Genomic DNA, 5,938 nt, shown 5'->3' with positions numbered 1-5,938 from the left:
GGGGACCCGCGCCCCTCCGCGCACTTGAAGCTCAGCGCGGCCTCCGATTGGCGCGCGCAGCGGGGGCCCGGGGAGGGCCGCGGGCTCCGCCATTGGCCGAGGGGCGCACCTGTCACCGTCCCGGCCGCCCGCCGCCCCGCCCCCCGCGCCGCGAGGTCCTAAGCACCCCGGGCTGTTGCGCGGAGCTGGCGGGCGGGGACACCGCCGGGGAGTGGGTACTCCGAGGCGCAAACTGGGGCCTCTGCCCGCCCTTCCCTGGGTGCGGAGCCGGACAGCGGGCACTGGCAACCCCCGGGGCCCTGGAGAGCCCCGCGGCGGCCCAAGACCCGCTCCCGAGACACCTGGCCCCCTCCGGACTTGGTTGGTCCCTGGAGCCAGCTGCGCGCGTCCTTTCCGGCCTCCTTGTCGGCGCTGGTGTGGGTCCACGTCTGCCTCGCGGAGCACGGTGGTTCCACGCTCCTGAGCGCCCATGCTGAGCGCAGACCTGGCCGCTCTGCGAGGCGACGGCAGCGCACTGAAGACCGTGGTGTTTCCCAAGCCCTCCCTGCTCCCGGGTCTCCAGGGCGCAGCAGGGGAGGGTTTTGCCCCGTGGCCAAAGCTCCGCAGGTCGAACCTTATCTGCACTGGGAAGGCCCCGCATTTTCAGGTGTGTGTGCGGGGACGTGGGGGTGTAAACGCGCATGTGAGTGTGAGTTTGGCCTCCACGAATCCTCGCTGGGAGCCCCTGCCACAGTCAAGGCGGAGACGGCAGATACGGGCGCCCTGGCCTGCAGGACCAAAGTCGGCTTGCAGACGTCGCCCACGTGCTTGCTCAGTGGAGCGGGTCCTCGGTGACAAAGCTCTTCCTCGCTGCCGAGGGATGCCCGTGGGCTTGCAGGAGTCGAGGCCCACACACCTCGGCCCTGAAAAACCCATAGGGCCCGTCATCCTTCGGAAGCCCTGCCGCTGCGACCCCCGGCCAGTCCCCGGGCAGGAGCGGGGAAAGACGGTCTCCTGCTGCCGGGGCCTCCCGGGAAGTGGAGAGGAAAGGGCTTCCCGTGAGTGAGTGAGGCACGGAGTGAGCACCCAGATCTCACCCCTCCCCCACACGCACACTTCAAATATTTACAGTAAAACCACTTCCAAGGACGTTTTTGAAGCTGAAAGAATCAACACAGGGGTCGGGAAGTCAAGCGGCATCAACACCAGGCTTTGTCAATAGCGCCATTAGACCCAGTTATCTTCCCCAGCAAGCGTGAGAACCGGGAGGGAGTTCCAGGTTCCAGGGCTTCCTATGCAGGTGAGAGGTGAATAAAGGACCGGAAGGGGCTGTGGAGAGGGGAGAGAGCCAAAGAGAAACTCAGTGCCAGGTAAACTTCAAAATTAGCAGGCCAGGTTGCTACAAGAGGGATTTTTAAAAAGGCAAATAGAACTTGCCACTTCTCTTCAAAAGGCTTTTTACCTAGGCGAGAGTTGATGACAGTGACTTTGTTGGCATGAGTGATATCTTTTTCATTATAACACAGGGTAGTTCCCAGATGCACAGGACTGGTTGGAAGGTTAGGAGGATGGCAATGGATGAATAACAGCAACTTGGAGTAAATGTGACCTAGCTTTGCAGAGCGACCACTGAGAAAAAGAAATCCCCAGCATTCACACGGAGTTTATCGTGCCTTTAGATGTCTTTGTGGTGACAGAAATGCACTTCTGCCTCCAAGTGGAGGGAAACACTCACATTTCTTGAACACCTACTATGTGCTACGCGCTTTCTAGAGTTCTCATCTTTGGTCTTCACTCTGACACTAGAAGATTTTTATCATCTCAGTTTTCTTTTTTTTTTCTTTCTTTCTTTTTTTTTTTTTTTTGAGATGGAGTTTTGTTCTTGTTGCCCAGGCTGGAGTTCAATGGCACAATCATGGCTCACTGCAACCTCCATCTCCCAGGTTCAAGCGATCCTTCTGCCTCAGTCTCCCCAGTAGCTGAGATTACAGGCATGTGCCACCAGGCCAGGCTAATTTTTGTATTTTTAGTAGAGATGGGGTTTCACCATATTGGTCAGGCTGGTCTCAAACTCCCGACCTCAGGTGATCCACCCACTTCGGCCTCCCAAAGTGCTGGGATTACAGGTGTGAGCGACCGCACCCGGCCTATCATCTCCATTTTCTAGAGTACAGGTTTAGAGTTTGGGATCCTTGTTCCCAGCAGGCAGTTCAGCCTTAGAGCTGGGAGTGGAACCAGGTCTGACTGCAGAGGCCACACTATTCCCACCCTGCTGCCCTCGAAGCTCTCAGGTACACTCAGCCCTGAGTCCCCATCCCATCTGTTCCTTTTTGGGGTGGGGGAAGGCTTGTAAAGGAGACCAGAGATTCTTAGCCACCTGTCCCAGGCAGGAAGCCCAGGCTGTGACTCTGCCTTCCTGGGGTAGAGAACACAGCCTTGGCCTCCTCCTCCTCCTCCAGGGGTTTGGTGCCAAGACTGACTTGCCTTTCTCATCGCATCACCCCCATCTGCTGGGGGCAGGTTGCTTGGTCCTGAGGTCAATGATGTAGGAAGCTGGGGGAAGGGAGTGGCTGCAGAAGACGTCTCCCAGGATGGACCTTGGAGAAGATGCTGTTCCTCTCTCCAGCTGAAAATACCCACTGCCAGGGTAATTTTAGTTGGTGATGGGGTGTGTAGTCTGGACTCATGACATCAGCCACCTCCCTCAAAAAATCACAGTGGGTGTTTTCTGGCTTTTTTTTTTTTTTTTTTTTTTTTTTTGGTAACTCCTAGAGGAATTCATTTCACCCCTTTTTGTTCTGCGGTAACCGTGGTCCAAAACCCCTTCACACCCTGTCTCATGTTTCTATCCTGCCTGAGACCTGCTGAGGACACCTTCCTGAAAACACAGACAGGACATGTGTGCAGGTCCTTCAGGTGTCTGTACCGCCTGTGGGGCTGTGCAAGGCTGTCTGAGGAGGCCTAGCATAGCAGCCCTGCATCCTGTCCGGACCGCCCCTCTAGCTGAGGTGCCATTTCAGGAGTCTGAAGCTCCTTTTCTTGATGGATTTGTTTCTTTGTCTACAGAAGCAGGGGTTGGACCAAATGGAATCTAAGGTGCTACAGGGCCTTAAAATGATCCGATGTTCTACTTATATTTAAGAATACGTTATATAAAGTGGAGGCTCTCTGTAAAGTTGCATGGAGAGAGGCAGGTGTGGGGGAGAGAGGGAGCTATCTGGGAAGTGTAGATCTTTGTGTGGTTTACAACGTGTGAGGTGGAGCCTGCTGGGTCTCTTCCTGTTCCCAGTATCTGTATTGATCCAGACCAGCTGGCTTTGGGGCAGACTGGAGCTGGGCTTGGGTCTTGGAAAGGGCCACAAAGAGAGATCAAAGGTCTGATCCTAGCAGTGCTCCCAAACCTGAGTCTCCGGTGAGTTTTCTCTCCAGCGGTCCCAGGGGCAGAACTCAGCCCTGGAGAGTTCTCCCTAGAACTCTTGGTTTCTCAAGACAGGCAGAGAAGGCCTGGTGCACCCTAACCAGCTGGCTCCCACCGTAGCTCCTCCCTGCCCGGCACAGGTGCCTGCTTTCTACAGGCCTCCTGTTAAGGAATTAAAGAGTGCCTGCAGCTGCCCTTCCTTCCACTACTTGGGAAGGAGATGGTGATTTCTACAAACCATCGCAAAAGAAAACGCTGTTGTAGTCTGTGTCTATTTACATCTGGACTTACACACACAACTGGGAACCTGTGAGGATTGGGGGGAAAACCTGTACATTCACATATTCACAAGATGCGAGGCAAGTATCATGCGTTTATTTATCATTTAGATATTGCTTTTTTCCACGTGAAATGGAGCAGGTGCCTGGAAGGTCACTCAGTGGCTGAAGCAGGGGGCAGATCTTGCGTTTCTAAAACTGAAGCCCAGGGCCAACAGAGAGGATTTGGCTGCAGAGGGGCCCAGGCACATTAGTCCCCTCTTGCTGAAGCCATGTGGTCTTCAGGGACTCACGCAGTTCCGTTTCAGTGTAAACTTTCAAGGCTTTCTTCAGGAAACAGGCATGAAGATGCCATGTAACTGGTCAGAGGTCAGGACCTAAGCATGTGTTTGAGATGAGACTGGCCTCTGGCACAGGAAGTAGCTTAGTAAGGCTGGAGTGGGAGCCCGGAGGGCCAGGGCGGGAGTGGTGGGAGATGCTCTGACCTCCCTGGAGCTAAGAGGGAAGGAGGATCTGCAGAGAGGGCCTAGGGTCACCGGAGCTGGGGACATCTGCTCAGGTCCCCCTACCCACCCCAGCCCGTTCAGAGCCACGGGGCCAAAGGCATCGAGTCATTAGTGCTGTCCTTTGATCTGCTGACCTCCTCTATGACCCCTGGGAGCTGGGCCTTAAAGGAGTCTGGAAAGGGTGGGCTCAGGAGTAGCAACCCAAAGACCCGCAGCTCAAACCCTCAAACCGAGGCGGGGCCTGAGGTGGGCCCAGGTCTGCTGTGTGCTCCGCTGTATGGGTGTTCTCCCTCAGCCCCTCCTCAGCCTCTCCCTGCAACCTGGATTTCCTGTTGCCGTTTTAGAGGGCACCCTCACCCCAACTCCTTTCGCATGGCCAGCACCACCCAGGCTTCACTGGGAACGTGAGACCCCAGAACACCCCCGAGTCACTGGCTTGACCCTCTCCTCTGGGCCCAGCCCTGGCTGCAAACAACCAGCCCCTACCAGGGGGCTTGGCGAGAAGTTAGGGAGATGCCACAGGATTTAAATTAGTCAAATTCAGTGACCCAGGGGCCTTCTATTTTTAGAAATTTCCTCCAGAGACAAAAATCTCTGCTTCCTTCCAGACCTTGGGCAGCCTCCTAGCTTCCCTGGACCCTGAAGGGAAGGGACAGGCCTGGCCACCCTGGGCTCAGCTGCTGGCCCAGGTCTCCTTCTGACACAAGGAGGTGAAATCCTTTCCAGCCTCTTCGAAGCTTCTTGGGAAAGAGGGAAGGGAGGCTCCTTTGAGCCCCTTTCATTGTTTTGGGGGAATAACAACCCTCCACAGAAATGAAAGCCTTCTCTAGAGTCTTTGTCTGCTACAAACGTTTTATTTTGTTTTATTTTATTCCAGATTCATGCAGGGCCCTCTGCAGACTGTTGGCAGAAACAAGGTAGACACCAAACACATGCATAAGCTGGACTTTCTCCAGAATGTGCTGCAACAGAACTACGCTCCAGATAGACACCAGCCTGTGGGCCACAGTGCTGCGTGAGTCTTGCAAAGAGATCTTTATGGCAAGGCTGAGAGCACTGCCTGCACACTTTACCAGAGCCCAGCCTCTAGCCTCCATGGAAAATATGTTTCAGAATCAACACTCTTTCCAAATACTCCACACTGCTCTCTGGTAGCATTGGCCTGGGCGCCCAGGCACCCCTTTAGAACCCACCTGTTCCCCCCACCCACCCCAGCAGGAGGAGGAGAGGGTTATACTGACAGATACCGGCAGCTCTGCAGCGCCGGAACAACGCAGACAACATACAACTCAGGAGTCACAGAAGGTGGTGTCCATCCCGCCTGGATGGTGACTACTGCCCTGCAGGCTGCTGGGCGCGGTGAAACAGGGAAGAAGCACAAATACACACCCAGATGTGGCTCAGGGACATTTGAACGCTTCAGTGCGTCAATTTTTTTAGCGCGTTCTGACTCGAAATTATGACTGAATAGTGGCGCACTAATGTCCAAGTCCATGTTCGATAATGGCAGGAAGTCTGCGCTAATTGGTCTATTTAGTAGTTGCTGAGGTGGCAAAAGCTGCAGCTGCTGGTGGCTGAGAGAGGGGGTAGAGAGAGAGAGAGGGAAGACCTCCTCTTAGGCCACTTTCTAGAGCTGTGGCAGTGGGGGGGGGGGATTCCCCAGGATGGGCAAATGGTGTCTGTGGTCAAGTTCACCTCTTGCAACCCTGCCCAAGCTTCTTCTCACAGGTGCACACATTCAAGGCCTGAAGAGCCCT

At 55.2% G+C, this 5,938-nt stretch overlaps 1 long non-coding RNA gene across 1 annotated transcript; it reads left to right on the top strand.

Moving 5' to 3' along the window:
* The first annotated feature begins 427 nt into the window (after positions 1–427).
* LOC108520993 (uncharacterized) lies at positions 428–5,588 on the top strand. Its single transcript, XR_001883086.1, has 2 exons — positions 428–646; positions 5,059–5,588. It is a non-coding gene; the product is annotated as an uncharacterized LOC108520993 (long non-coding RNA).
* The last annotated feature ends 350 nt before the right edge of the window (positions 5,589–5,938 follow it).

Source organism: Rhinopithecus bieti, unplaced genomic scaffold, assembly GCF_001698545.2.
Source record: "Rhinopithecus bieti isolate Rb0 unplaced genomic scaffold, ASM169854v2 scaffold_50877, whole genome shotgun sequence".
NCBI classification, from domain to species: domain Eukaryota; kingdom Metazoa; phylum Chordata; class Mammalia; order Primates; family Cercopithecidae; genus Rhinopithecus; species Rhinopithecus bieti.
This window is presented reverse-complemented; position numbering and strand designations above follow the sequence as displayed.